Source organism: Gymnoscopelus braueri (assembly GCF_963280865.1).
Source record: "Gymnoscopelus braueri genome assembly, chromosome: 7".
Classification (NCBI taxonomy): Eukaryota; Metazoa; Chordata; class Actinopteri; order Myctophiformes; family Myctophidae; genus Gymnoscopelus; species Gymnoscopelus braueri.
The window spans coordinates 56,198,063-56,214,404 of NC_137608.1; the positions used below are offsets into that span (position 1 = coordinate 56,198,063).

A 16,342-nucleotide genomic window follows, 5' to 3' on the forward strand; every position below is an offset into this window, starting at 1 on the left:
CAGGTTAAGATACAGGTGTTGGTCAGGTGTTACTTGGCGGTCAGGTTAAGATACAGGTGTTGGTCAGGTGTTACTTTGCGGTCAGGTTAAGGTACAGGTGTTGGTCAGGTGTTACTTGTCAGTCAGGTTAAGGTACAGGTGTTGGTCAGGTGTTACTTTGCGGTCAGGTTAAGGTACAGGTGTTGGTCAGGTGTTACTTTGCGGTCAGGTTAAGGTACAGGTGTTGGTCAGGTGTTACTTTGCGGTCAGGTTAAGGTACAGGTGTTGGTCAGGTGTTACTTGTCAGTCAGGTTAAGGTACAGGTGTTGGTCAGGTGTTACTTTGCGGTCAGGTTAAGGTGCAGGTGTTGGTCAGGTGTTACTTGTCAGTCAGGTTAAGGTACAGGTGTTGGTCAGGTGTTACTTGTCGGTCAGGTTAAGGTACAGGTGTTGGTCAGGTGTTACTTGGCGGTCAGGTTAAGGTACAGGTGTTGGTGAGGTGTTACTTGTCAGTCAGGTTAAGGTACAGGTGTTGGTCAGGTGTTACTTGGCGGTCAGGTTAAGGTACAGGTGTTGGTCAGGTGTTACTTTGCGGTCAGGTTAAGGTACAGGTGTTGGTCAGGTGTTACTTGTCGGTCAGGTTAAGGTACAGGTGTTGGTCAGGTGTTACTTTGCGGTCAGGTTAAGGTGCAGGTGTTGGTCAGGTGTTACTTGTCGGTCAGGTTAAGGTACAGGTGTTGGTCAGGTGTTACTTGGCGGTCAGGTTAAGGTGCAGGTGTTGGTCAGGTGTTACTTGGCGGTCAGGTTAAGGTGCAGGTGTTGGTCAGGTGTTACTTGGCGGTCAGGTTAAGGTGCAGGTGTTGGTCAGGTGTTACTTGGCGGTCAGGTTAAGGTGCAGGTGTTGGTATCGGAGAAGCTCCTGGTCAGAGACAGATGGTTTACACTGCTGCACTGCTCTGTCAAAGTCCTCTCCTGTCAGAACCACAGGAGACTCTTCTGTGTCCATACCTGAGAGACAGACAGACAGACAGACAGTAAAAGTGAGGGATAGAACACACTGCGTGTCCATATTATGGAGATTTGTTGAATTATAGATATGTTTTTGAGAGCCGCTGATCCGACCGACTCCTCACTCAGCACACCGCTCCCTCGGGGCGCCGAGTTTGAAGTCGATCGGTCGGACGGCTCTGGAGATACGCCAGGGATAGTCACGAATCGCAGACACACAGACAGAGTTGTGACGGTTACCGTTGACGATGGAGGAGATCTTTCTGTTGACGGCGGTCGTCATGGCGTCAGAGCAGAGGGCGTAGAGGTCCGCCCCCGTCAGGTGGGCGGGGCAGCGACTCACCACCTCCTCCAGGTTGACACTGGCATCACACTGGAACCGCGCGCACGCGCACGCACGCACGCACGCACACGCACACACACACACACACACACACACACACACACACACACACACACACACACACACACACACACACACACACACACACACACACACACACACACACGTTTCAGGACACAGATCATAGATACAGGAAGCATTGTCTCCTCCATATATGGTCGACTGACAATTATCACAGACACTGAACACAATGTAGTCAATGTCTTATCAGCTCTTATCTTATTGGTCATTCCTGCAATCAATACTAATTCATGGACATTACCGAGGCTTCCAAATATGAACACAAGCAGTTTACATCTGTAACCAAGCTGCATAATAACATCCTTAAGACGTTGGTACTTTAACACCTTGGTAAGGAATGCCTCTTTCAGACTGTGGTCAAATGTACATCCAGCTTCCTAAATGGTCACAGTCTATGAAGTCTATGAAGTTATCTATGAAATCTATGAAAATGTTTAATCTGCAACACAATGTTATAAAATATGTAGTGTGTGTGTGTGTGTGTGTGTGGGGGGGGGGGGGGTCCCTACTTTCTGGCGATGGCCTTCAGAACCTGAAGCTGGGACTGCTTGTCTTCATTGATTCCAACATAAACCAGCTTATCAAACCTGAACAGACACAACATGTATTCATTATTAAAAATAATAATAATAATAATAATAATAATAATAATAATAATAAATATAGCTGCAAGCAGCGATAATACGGGGCCAGTGATTGCAGAAATAAACTAGAAAAAGTGCTCCTCGGAGCACAGGTCTCCGCCAGGTCAGGCACGTTATTGTGGCCTCCTGGTGGCGCTATAATAGGCCAATGTGAAAAGGGTGCCATTTATTCTTAGGTTGTTCACGGCAATCGGACACTGCATTCATGATTTGAGGCATTTTGTTCCAAAAATGTGTTTTGCTAAATTAGACCTGCTGGTGGCGCTATAACAGGCCAATGTGAAAAGGGTGGCATTTCTTCCTTGGCCTAGTGGGAATGTGTTTGTGAAATTTCACGGAAATCGTAAGCTGCGTTCATGATTTGAGGCGTTTTGTTCTAAACTGACCAATCCTGCAAATTTTGGAAGCAAACCTTAGCCAATGAAGATGGAATATGGGAAATCGGACAGATCACATGACTATAGAGATACTGTGTACCGATTTGCATGACGTTTGGATAAAATCTGTAGGAGTAATGGGTTTTGCACAAATCGGCCTCCAGGTGGCGCTATAACAGGCCCATGTGAAAAAATTGAGGCAGAGATTCTGAATTGGCATCCAGGGAGTGTGTGCGCACAGTTCTGCAGCGAACGGGCCAACGGTGCCGGACATTTGGTGGTAACACACGGACAGGACGGACACACACACGGACGGACACACACACGGACGGACACACACACGGACGGACGGAGGGTAAAACCTACTCTCTCGCCATGCCTTTCGGCATGGCGGAGACAAAAAGATAGAGGCAATGATAAATAATATGCACAATAAGCCGTAGAAACATAGAAGACCGAACTTGAGAAAAAGAAAACAATGCAATTAAAGGTAGGGTAAGTGATTTACTTTGGTTAAAATAAGTGTTAAATAGCTCTATATTCTGATTGTACTCATTGCTATAGAGTGTTTGTTCAGTAAAAGGAATCTCCCTGTCTCTCCAGCTCTTTAATAAACAGAAAATGCATTTTCAGTGCTCTCTCCTGATTGGCTTAAATGTTGTCACCTACCTGAAAATGTACTATATTGTGTTTACTAAAGAGCTGGAGAGACCCCTGTGACCCAACAAACGCTCTGTAGCAATGATTACTATCACAATATACTACTTTAACCTTTTAACAAAAAAAAATAAAAAAAATACCCACACATATCACTTACCCTTCCTTTAACATGAGCATTTTAAACCCTCACTAACCCTAACCTCAGTAAAACTATGCCTACCCCTAACCTCAAGAAATACTATGTGTAAGCCTAAGAATGCCAAATTGTGATCACCTCAACACATTGTCGGGGACAGGGATTGAACCGGTGACCTCCGGACTCATAGGCTGCCTTTTTTCTCATTGAGCTAGAGCAGGGGTTTTCAACCGGTGGTCCCTGGCCATGCATTAAGAAAAAGAAAAAAACGTTAGTTTTTTTACTTTTAATAACTTACAGGAGTTCTTACTGTATGGTGTGTGTGTGTGTGTGATATGAAATGTGAGCTTACCATAATCACAGTAATCCTTAATCATATTCCATCATATTCAAACAAAATCACTGTATTTTATTAGATATTATATTGATATTATAGCTATTTTCTCCAGCTCCCTGTGGTGCATGAACCCCCCACCACTATTGTGTGGGGTGGGTCTATGATGGACCCACCACGCACAATAGTGGTGGTCCCCAGGTTGCTCTTAGTCAGGATGGTGGTCCCTGGGTCAAAATCAGTTGAAAACCCCTGAGCTAGAGATACGATAGCCCTGGTAGTGTCTGTTGATATATATAAGTGTATAAGTATTTCCGTCCTTGATGGACCAAGCCTGTTTTGCTAACTACTCTAGATCAGGGGTTTTCAACTGATTGTGAACCAGGGACCACCACCCTGACTAAGACTCAACCTGGGGACCACTGTTGTGTTGGGAGGGGATATGAGCTCAGATTAGTGTTTTTGGTAACACTAACACTATGCATCCCAGGTCTATAATATATTATGATCAGCTTATAACTCTGTATGATTAGAGTTATAAGAGCTAAAATACTCATAACCCTTTATAACACTATTTCTCAACCAATTGTCCATAGACACATGTTCTTAAATAATGACTGTTAAGGGCTTGATATAATTCATTGCACGATACTATGCGCAACACTTTTAATCAAGCCCTTAATTAACAGTCATTATTTAACTGAAATATAATGCTAGGGAGCAGAGCGTTTGAGTGTTTTTGAGAATGTCTCTTACTTCATCCAGCCTTAGATATTAAACTCATGTTAACTGATGAGTTAGCAGACACATGCTGTTATATGGGCACATTTCCTAATAATGATGACTCAACCAGGCCACACTTCCACTTCTTGAGATTCCAGTTCCCTTTTCTGTGGAAGTTCCAGTAACTGCTGTCAACAACATTGACGTGTCATCTTAGGTCACCATGTCATTGAGTGAACTGTTTCTCCACTAGTGGTTCATGACATGATCACGGGTGGTCCATGTTTGACTCTTCTTGGCTATAGTGGAGTCTCATGTCTCAAATACTACTGTCACAGAGATACGTAGTTACAAAAGGTCAAATACATTTAGCTTTTACTGCAAGCTCTGGGTATTGTGCCTGACAATTCATCCAGAACTTCACAAGGTACTGTGTTTCATACATGAGTGTCTTGACAGAGTCTGTGGACATGGCAATGAGTTGATCCTCTTTTGTAGTTAAGCTTTAAGTACTTTTGGAATTGAAGCATAAGCCTCCTCAAAGGACCACTGATAATGATGATAGTTTTTAATTCCTCTGTCCTCAAATGCCAAGTTACCACGTTTCTCCAAAATAAAAACAATATAAACTAGAAAAAGTGCTCCTCGGAGCACAGGTCTCCGCCAGGTCAGGTAGATTATTGTGGCCTCCTGGTGGCGCTATAATAGGCCAATGTGAAAAGGGTGCCATTTCTTATTAGGCCTTGCACGACAATCGGACACTACATTCATGATTTGAGGCATTTTGTTCCAAAAATGTGGTTTGCTAAATTAGACCTGCTGGTGGCGCTATAACAGGCCAATGTGAAAAGGGTGGCATTTCTTCCTGGGCCAAGTGGGAATCTCAGTGGAAAATTTCACGGAAATCAGATGCTGCGTTCATGATTTGAGGCATTTTGTTCAAAATGAACCAATCCTGCAAACTTTGGAAGCCAATCTTAACCAATCAGAATGGAATATGGTAAATCGGACAGATCCGTGACGATCACATGACTATAGAGATACTGTCTACCGATTTGTGTGTTAACAAATTAACAAAAAGTTTTTAAAAAGTTTTTTATTTTATTTTTATCAAACAACAATTTCGCGGACCCCCTGCAGTACCCCTGTTGAAGACCTCTAGATCACTGGTTCCCTAACCATCTACTGTGAAAGTAGTCGATCTACAAGCTCAAAAAACGTTGCCATCTGAAAAGTTGCGAGATTGTCGATCGGCTATTTTTACAATGAAGTATGTCATACATTGAAAAAACACTCTCAAATAAGCATTTCAGGTTATCTTTAACAATTGCACATGCATTAATTGACACAATCATGTTGTGTGCAATGCAACTTTAATGAAGTCTGCATCAAGTGAGGCTTGAACTGGCGACCTTGAGGTTGAAAGGCACACACTTAAGCGAGAAGCCATTGGACCAACAGACCTGATCTAGTGAAAAAGGAGGTCAGACAGATGATATCGTTTCACGCAAAAAGCTTAAAAATCCTGGGTTTAAGTGTTCTTCAAACTGCTCAAAATTGCGGAAAATCTAAGGGCGGAGCTTACTGGTCAAAGTGATACAAGTGTTCCTCATGTGTCAAGGCACAAGTGTAAGCAAGTTTCATGGCTGTCGGCCAAACGATGCATGCATTATGCCTGTTTAAAATTAGTATTTAAAAAAAATTGCTATAGCGCCCCCCTTTGGCCAATTGGAGTAAGATTGGTTTAAGTGATATTTGGAATGACCCTCTACATTAGCCTGGTTCCAGACCATAGACCCCGCCCACTCTCTGAATTGGGGCTCCTCTTGGTCTGGTGTCATAATGTGAGCCTATGCCTTTTCACGGTAGAAGAAATACCTGTCAAATCAGAGTTGGAGGTGGGGGTGGGTCTAACGACAAGCCAATCAGCGCCACGGGGCGTTCTCAAGCTGTGCGACACTAACCTGCGACGTCACATGTAAGCGGATCCTTTGATCTCTTGTGATTGGTTTAGGGAAATGCTAATCCCCTCCCCCAAGTAATCGACTACAGTGCAGCCAATTTCAGACTGTAGCTCCACGCAGCTTCAGTCTGATAATCAGGCTACCTCTACATTACTGCAAAGTTTCAAACAAATGAGTCTGCATGTGTGTTAGGCGCAGATGAATAATTGTCATAAAACTGCAATAGTTAAAATCTATCTCCTCCTGGGATTTTTGAGCAATCTGCATGACACTGACCTTTGCAGACAAAACGTTAGCGACGGATTTTCCATAAGTGAAAGAATGAAGCTTTTAAGAGCCAATGACTGTTTTTCATATAATTCAAAATGGTGGGAGATCTAAAGCTCAGAGGTCAAAAGTTGTTCAGCATGAGGAGACGCATATGTGTATCGAAGTTTCATGGCTGTAGGTCAAACAGGGCATGAGTTGTACCTGTTCAAAGTTGGCATTTTCGATTGAGTGCTATAGCGCCACCTTTTGACGAAAGATTGTGAGAATTATTTCTTGATAGTTTTTCATGACCATCTACCATATGGCCGAGTTTCGTAAAAAGCGACAGCACGGTTCAGCCAGAACTGCGAAAAGTGGCAGAAGAAGAAGAAGGAAAAAAATAATGCCAACATCAAAACGGAGCCCAGCTCAGTGCCTGAGCTCTGGCCCCATAATAATAATAATAATAATAATAATAACAACATCAGCAGTGAACTCTGACCTGCCAGGTCTGAGCAGTGATTGGTCCAGAAGGTCAGGTCGGTTTGTGGCTCCGATCACAAAAAGTCCTTCACAGGAACCCAGAGAATCCAACTCAGCCAAGAGCTGAGAAACCACCCTGATAGAACGAACATACAAGAACATGATGAAACCACCCTGATAGAACATACAAGAACATGATGAAACCACCCTGATAGAACATACAAGAACATGATGAAACCACCCTGATAGAACATACAAGAACATGATGAAACCACCCTGATAGAACATACAAGAACATGATGAAACCACCCTGGTAGAACAACAGTTATGGAAAAACAAGGTCAGGTTTTGTTCTGCTCCTGATAGATGTCAATATTCCTAAAACGAAAACACGTTTTTTTTTTTTTTTTTGCCATTTCCGCTTATAATAAGGCTTTATATAAAGGCTGCTTCTGTGCAAAAGTATGATGTAAAAACAACCAGCAAGTAGAAAATGACAAAGGATTGACTTGGAACTCCTTCTTTCAGGCGAGGCGTTTTGCTTTGACACCAGAGGGTTAACCTTTGCTTTTATGAAATATCTGAGATCATTAGGATTTTCTGGAAGACTGAACATGTTGCTAGTTTGACCACTTCAAAAACTCTTTCATCTTAAAATGACAAATAAATGGAAATAGCTGATCTACAAGCTTACAATTATAAGTTGTGCTGCAACGTGTTGTAAGCTTGTAGATCGGCTATTTTCAGTGCATTACATGCTTCCTTAGAAGACATGCTGCTGACTTCTATGGAATCCAAATGAATTAAATCAGTCGACGGTGACTGAGAACTTGAATCCATGTTCAGGGTAAAATCATAATAATGATTCTTTTCCAAGAAGATGTCGGCCCTCCTGCACACAGGATGTACATATATATAATATATATAATATAATATATATAGCCATTCAAGCGGAGCATCTAGGCCTTAAGTATATGATAAGGTTTGAAGACAGCAGTCAGGAAAGTCAGTTATTTGCCGAGCGCTCCGCAACTATATAGCATATTGAGCGTAGCGAATAATAAAGTGGTTAAAAACCCTGGTTAATTGATTATTAACCCTAGATAATAATAAAGTGGTTAAAAACCCTGGTTCCCTGGTTAATTTATTATTAACCCTGGATAATAATAAAGTGGTTAAAAACCCTGGTTCCCTGGTTAATTGATTATTAACCCTAGATAATAATAAAGTGGTTAAAAACCCTGGTTCCCTGGTTAATTTATTATTAACCCTGGATAATAATAAAGTGGTTGTCATGGTGATCTCAGTTTCAGGAGCAGAGGAAGCAGGTCCTGGAGCCCAGCTCCGCCTACTTCTATTCATATCAGTTCATATGAAATATGATCAATTCATCACACCTGTCCATCACACCTCCTGAGTCTCCAGAGCGCCCCCTGTTGGGCGCCAGAGTCCAACTCATCAAAGAAGACGATGCAGGGAGTTGCAGCTCTGGCCTTGGAGAACACTGTTGATTAATTAATAACATTAATTAATGACATGACATCATTAATTACACTGTAATTATTAATAACACTGTTCATACATCATTAATGACATGACTTCATTAATTACACTATAATTATTAATTTTGTATTATCTTATATTGATCCCAAATGACTGGCCATGAGGTCTATTTACACAATGTCCCCTGTCGTCCAGTTTCCCCAGCAGACCTCATAGCATTGAGCAGATATATATATATATATATATATATATATATATATATATATATATATATATATATATATATATATATATATATATATATATATGTGTGTGTGTGTGACCAAATTTAGCTGAAATAATGATACATTGTTTAATAAGATTGAGTGAATAGTTTTGAAACTACAGCTTATAGAACTCTAAGTAGAGAAAACACCACTTGAATTAGAGGTTGCTAGCCATAACCTTAAATCTTAGCTACATGTTTATGCATTTATTTCATATTTACATGTGGATTTAAGCCCTGAAATTTATGTCAGACATACTCTAGTATGTGAAGAGTCTAACTGGGCTATAAGCATATCACTACTTACTCTATTTGTTTTTGCTTTTCATCAATCTGTTCTTAGTTGTCATTACACACATCCATGCCCTGGTTGTCCCACACGAGCCGCCGTAGTCTCGTTAATCATGTTTTGGTCTTTTGTACTGTATTTGTATTGTATTTTGTATTGTTTTGTATGTTTAATCTGCCTCTTGGCCAGTTCATACTTGTAAAAGAGACTGTCTCACTGTGCTCTTACTGGTTAGATAAAGGTCAAATAAATCATATATTTATGGTAATGTATAATTGTGCTACAGACCTTCTCGAACGTTCTCCTCACTCTGACCAACATGTTGAGAAGTTCAGGACCTTTTACACTGTAATCAAATGAAACACATTTAACGTATTGTAACAAAACAATTAAATGAAATACATTTACAGGTAAGGAAAGCAATATTGTTTTATTTGTGTGACATTCTCAGAGAACAAAGACCTGGGTCTTTAGGAGCTGTTTAGTCAAGTCTCTGCATCTGTGCTATAAGAGCCCTGAAACATGACTGTCATGATGAACTTCAACCTGGTGTTTGCCCTTTCTCCCTTTTCTGGCCCGTACGTCTACATAAACGAGTTATAATGAGTTATAATGTATCAGAGTGCTATACACCTCCCAACCGTTAGGGTCGCGTAGTTGAAAGCAAATGGAGAAAATACAGAGAAAATGGCCACCGATCAGATTAAAGTGCTTTTTATTGAACAATACGGAACGGACCCGTACATAATTGTAAGATCCATGACCATGAGGTCAGCACTTTATTTTTGAAATATAAACGTTTATGTAGATGTACGGGCCAAAGAGGGAGAAAGTACAAACACCAGGTTGAAGTTCATCCGTGACGGTCGTGACAGATCTGTGCAAGACATCCCTCTATAAGCCATATCTCTAACACTGGTGGGTCAAACTGTACAATATGTCTATTTGTAGCTCTGATTCCCTGCTTTCATATGAAAAAAAATAAGAAGCCATTGGTTCTCAAAGTGCGGTCCGGGGACCCCCAGCAAAATTAGTTAATAAAGTGTCAATCATTTTAACCCCTTTATCCATATTTTATACAATTCAAAAATAGCAGATCTAGAAGTTCAAATGTGTGCAAATATTTGAATATATATATATTTTTAAAGCGAACATGTGTAACTCAAATCTGTGGTTCTGGGGGGCACCTGGAACAAAACATTTTGGGATGGGGGTCTGCGGCCAAATACATATCATTTTGGGGGTCCTTGACGCAAACGGCCTTTTCTTGTGTTGTTGAAGCGCAAGGGGGCGGGGGGCGGGGGGAGGGTGGGGAGAGAGTCAGCGCACTGAAGTCAAGGAACAGACTACTGTGTTGTTGACGGACAACGGATGCACGCTTATGAGAAACAACAAAAATAAAACGAAACAGTTGTGTGCATTAGCGCAAGATGAGGATAAAGGAAACATTCAGTCTAAATGTCCAGTTTGATCAGTCACAACTAGTACTACTACTTTTGTATTTGAAACTTTACATTTCTCTAAATATTATAAACTTTCAGGACAGCCTAAATACAAATATCATTTATGAAAAGACTACTATAGGCTACAGTGAAGTCGGACTGAGTAATGACTGAAACTGTTTTTTTCTTTTACTCTCTTGATGTGGGGCACAGTATCTGGCACAGTAGTTGTGAATGATCAAACTGGACATTTAGACTGAAGGTTTCCTTTATCCTCATCTTGCTATAATGCACGCAACTGTTTCACCAGGTTTTATTTTTGCTGTTATAGATCTACTATGAGCTTGTAGATCTGCTATTTTTGAAAAATTGTGAAAATGTGTTTTGGGGAAAAAAACGTATGTTGTAATATCAGTGGCTTTTTCATGTCAAGGACCCCTAAAATTATATGTATTTGGTCGCTGATCCCCATCAAAATATAGGGGATCAGCGACCCCCAGAAGCAAATATTTGAGTTATTCTAAAAATATATGTATACTAAGATTTTCACAAATGTTCAAGATTTTTCTAAAACGGTGCCGCGCTGTGAGCTTGTATATCTGCTATTTTTGAATAGCCAAAGTATAAAATAATGGTTATAGCTCAAATATGTTTACCTTAGGAGCTCCTACAGTGGAGGACAGCGCCGCCTGCAGGCTGTCCAGAGCACTGCTGAAGTCCTCTGTGTGGACGCTGACACCATAGAAGCTCTTCCTGCTCCAAACCCCCCCCCCCCCCCCCCCCCCCACACACACACACACACACACACACACACACACACACACACACACACACACACACACACACACACACACACACACACACACACACACACACACACACACACACACACACACACACACACACACACACACACACACACACACACACACACACACACAACACTGTGGTTAATGTATTGTATTTACTGTAAATGTAATATTGTAAATAAAACATTCTATCATGGATCTTCATTTTGAGCGTACCACAGCCTAGATCAGGAGCAAATCTCTGGCATAATTATCCTCTTGTGGATACATGTTCATTGACTACCTTTTTCCACCGACAAAAACTAAATAAAAACTAAGCTATGATGACTAAAACTATAACTAAAATATATTGACAATTTTGTCAACAAATATTTAATATATAAAATGTTAGGGAGGGACTTTATGGTTGGTTTGCCTGCGGGTGTCGTGCTCCAAAAATAGCAGATCTACAAGCTCACAGTTGTGGGCTTGTACCTTGTGCTGTTTAAGAGAGTGTGGTGTGTTGTCTGTCTGCCAGGAACGCTGCTCTGCTCTGCTCTTCATGACTTCCTACAACCTTCTGTTCTTCTTCAGGTCCAACAACCTTCTGCACTCTGAAGTGAACTACAGAACACCTGGAGGAGAGGAGATGAAGTGAACTACAGAACACCTGGAGGAGAGGAGATGAAGTGAACTACAGAACACCTGGAGGAGAGGAGATGAAGTGAACTACAGAACACCTGGAGGAGAGAAGATGAAGTGAACTACAGAACACCTGGAGGAGAGGAGATGAAGTGAACTACAGAACACCTGGAGGAGAGGAGATGAAGTGAACTACAGAACACCTGGAGGAGAGGAGATGAAGTGAACTACAGAACACCTGGAGGAGAGGAGATGAAGTGAACTACAGAACACCTGGAGGAGAGAAGATGAAGTGAACTACAGAACACCTGGAGGAGAGGAGATGAAGTGAACTACAGAACACCTGGAGGAGAGGAGATGAAGTGAACTACAGAACACCTGGAGGAGAGGAGATGAAGTGAACTACAGAACACCTGGAGGAGAGAAGATGAAGTGAACTACAGAACACCTGGAGGAGAGGAGATGAAGTGAACTACAGAACACCTGGAGGAGAGGAGATGAAGTGAACTACAGAACACCTGGAGGAGAGGAGATGAAGTGAACTACAGAACACCTGGAGGAGAGAAGATGAAGTGAACTACAGAACACCTGGAGGAGAGGAGATGAAGTGAACTACAGAACACCTGGAGGAGAGGAGATGAAGTGAACTACAGAACACCTGGAGGAGAGGAGATGAAGTGAACTACAGAACACCTGGAGGAGAGGAGATGAAGTGAACTACAGAACACCTGGAGGAGAGGAGATGAAGTGAACTACAGAACACCTGGAGGAGAGGAGATGAAGTGAACTACAGAACACCTGGAGGAGAGGGAGAAGATGAATGAATGATGAGAGCAATGTTGCATGCTGGGAGAAATCAGAGCACAGGTCTCCACCAGGTCAGGTAGGTTATTGTGGCCTCCTGGTGGCGCTATAATAGGCCAATGTGAAAAGGGTGGCATTTCTTCTTAGGCCTTTCACAGCAATTGCACACTGCATTCATGATTTGAGGCATTTTGTTCCAGAAATGTGTTTCGCTAAATTAGACCTGATGGTGGCACTATAACAGTAACAGGCCAATGTGAAAAGGGTGGCATTTCTTCCTCTGCCTAGTGGGAAATAATGTAAGTGCAAAATTTCACAGATTTGATTTTGTTCAAAACGGACCTATCCTGCAGACTTTGGAAGCCAATGTTAGCCAATTAGGATGGAATATGAAATATCGGACAGATGCATGTTGATCACATGACTATAGAGATACTGTGTACTGATTTGCGTGATGTTTGGACGAAATATGTAGGAATAATATAAAATAAATCGGCCTCCTGGTGGCGCTATGATAGGCTGATCTGAAAGATTCGGGGCAGAGGTTCTGCTTTGGCATCCAGGGGGTGTGTGTGCACAGTTTGGCAGTGACCGGGCCAACGGTGCCGGAGATTAGCTGCTCACAGACAGAAGGACGGACGGACAGGGTGCCAAACATACTCTCTCGCCATGCCGAGACAATAATCATAATAATAATACCTGTTTATTCCATCTGTGTTGTGGTGTAGCAGGTCAGGACAGTGCTGAGCAGGAACCGTCAATATGTCTCCCTCACTGACCAACCTGACAGACAGACAGACAGACAGACAGACAGACAGACAGACAGACAGACAGACAGACAGACAGACAGACAGGTCACACTGTGTCCATAATTATATCGTTGCTGTCGGGGCAAAAAAAATAACTTTGTTATGTTTTTCTGTGAGCTTGTAGATCGGCTAGTTTCACTACTTTAAAAATGATTTTAAAATAGTAATAAAACAAAGGAAACGGTTTTGGACATGCAAGGTTTTATTACAAAGCCTAAAAGGCAAACAGAAATGTAATTTGTATTCATACGTCCCAATGTTCAACGCTAAACACACATTGAAATGTATTTAATCGCAATTATAAGAGTGACAATTAATCTTCAACTTAAATTGTCATAGCAACCGTGTTGTTTACAGTGTCATTACCTGGGTACGGTGAAGTGGAGCTGGAGGAGGTCGTCATAGCAACCGTGTTGTTTACAGTGTGGACAGAGGACAGGCTGGATGTGCAGCTCCGAGCCGATTGGAGGACGGACGCTCAGACATTCACTGTCTGACCTGCAGGGGGAGACGCCCCGGCTTCCATCTCTGCAATGGGACAGAGAACAGCAGTGTTGATTTTAAACAGCAAAATAGTTATGGTTTAGTGTTATGGACAGAGTACAGCAGTGTGGTTATGGTTTAGTGTTATGGAGGAGGAAGGCTTGATTACAGGGTGCAGGCAAATAACATGACGTTTCCATGTCAATAAGTCTTCATCAGGTCATACCATGAAGAGACTACACACAGCTTAAATACAACACATCTTCATCAGGTCATACCATGAAGAGACTACACACAGCTTAAATACAACACATCTTCATCAGGTCATACCATGAAGAGACTACACACAGCTTCAATACAAGTGAGGAACAGGGGCAGGCCCTTTATTTAGCCCAGTGGTTCTCAACCTTTTCAGGCCACGACCCCCCAAAATAATCATATTTGAACTGGGGACCCCCCAACCCGATAAGCACCAGATAAATATTGTGAAATGGTAAAATGGTAAATGGTGCATTTATATAGCACTTTTATCCAAAGTGCTTTACATAGATTGTGCATTACATTCACACATTCACACAACGATGGCGGAGGAAACCATGCTATTAGGGGTTCAGTGTCTTGCTCAAGGACACTTCGACACTAACTCTGGGGGAGCCCGGGATCGAACTGGGGACCTTGTGGTTCCCATCCAGCCGCTCTACCCCTGAGTCACTAACGCCCCCCCCCCCCCCTGAACATAGCAGAAACACAGCAGAGTGAATGTCGACGCACCACCTGAACATCAACCTGGACAAGACCGAGCTGATTCCCCTCAGCGGGGGAATCAGTCATCAGCCCTCCCCCCCGGGGAAGGGCTGATGGCAGTGTCCTCACAGAGACAGTCCACACAGAGACATGGCCATCACCATTGATAATGCTGTGGGGACGTCAACTAGGACTGTGAGGAATCTGGGTGTGACCCTGGACGACCGACATCGCATCAGTGACACGGTCCTGCAGATTCCTCCTCTACGACATCAGGAGGATTCGCCCCTTCCTCACGGAGAAGGCAGCCCAGGTGCTCATCCAGGCTCTTGTCATCTCCCGCCTGGACTACTGCAACTCCTTCCTTGCTGGTGCTCCGGCGTCTGCCATCAGACCTCTGGAGCTTGTTCAGAAAGCTGCAGCTCGTCTGGTGTTCAACCTCCCACACAACTATCCTTCTCCGTTCTCTACACTAGCTCCCCGTAGCGGCTCGCATCCAGTTGAAGACCCTGGTGCTAGCCTATACACGAATCCACGGAGCGCTGCCCTGCGCGCAGCCATTGCTGCGGTGTCAACGCTCCGCGGACGCGACACCGCAGCAATGGCCGCCTACAGGCAGCTACAGGCAGCGCGTCTGTGGATTCGTCTATAGGGCAGTGAAAAGAACAGCTCCTCCTTACCTCCGGGTTATGGTCGATGCTTACACCCCTGCCCGACCACTTCGGTCTGCCACCTCGGGGCGACTGGCCCCACAGTGGTGGAATGAACTCCCCACTGATGTCAGGACAGCAGAGTCACTGCTGTCATCTTTCACCGCAGACTGAAAACCCACCTCTTCAGGAAACACTACCCTGACCCTTCCTCTTAGCCTTGCCTACTTGCTGTAAATTACTTGTACGAGCTCTTGTTTTATTGGATCGTGTTTATTTGATACACTTATTTGTTTTAGCTCTTGCTCATTTGATTTTCCTATTTGTCTCATCTGTTTATGAAAATAGGTAGCTGATATATTGCACTTTTACCTTAGCACTAGGTATACTCTTAGTTGCTTGTTTTAGAGGAGAATGCACTTCAGACTTCTGGTGATTAGTAGTTTTGTTCCCTACCTATGTTGAATGCACTTATTGTAAGTCGCTTTGGATAAAAGCATCTGCTAAATGACTGTAATGTAACAACGTACAGGCCTTTCCAGATCTTATCCCGGTTAAACCAAACAAATGAATCCCTTCTATCTCCATCACTAAGAGCAATGTGGAATCACCTTCATCTTTAACGAGGTGTTGTTGACATCACCATCACTAAGAGCAATGTGGAATCACCTTCATCTTTAACGAGGTGTTGTTGACAGGAAGTGGTCGTCCATTGGTCAGGTTGAACCAGAGGGTGCTGGATATGAACGCTGCGTCTTCATGTTGCCATGGTAACCCCAGGTCTTCACCACCGTGTTCTGCGACCACCACCTGGCACAGCGGCAGAAAGTAACAAAGTACATTTACTCAAAGTAACAAAGTACATTTACTCAAAGTAACAAAGTACATTTACTCAAGTGCTGTTACTTCATATTCAGATGCATTTCATTATATATATATATAT

At 42.8% G+C, this 16,342-nt stretch overlaps 1 pseudogene across 1 annotated transcript; it reads right to left on the minus strand.

The window, feature by feature from the left end:
* Positions 1-849: 849 nt before the first annotated feature.
* LOC308089163 (peroxisomal ATPase PEX6-like) lies at positions 850-11,221 on the minus strand (annotated as a pseudogene). Its single transcript has 7 exons — positions 11,151-11,221; positions 9,326-9,383; positions 8,378-8,484; positions 7,000-7,116; positions 1,920-1,997; positions 1,227-1,348; positions 850-986 (listed from the first exon to the last, which is right to left on the minus strand). The product of its transcript is annotated as a peroxisomal ATPase PEX6-like (transcript).
* Between the last annotated feature and the right edge of the window lie 5,121 nt (positions 11,222-16,342).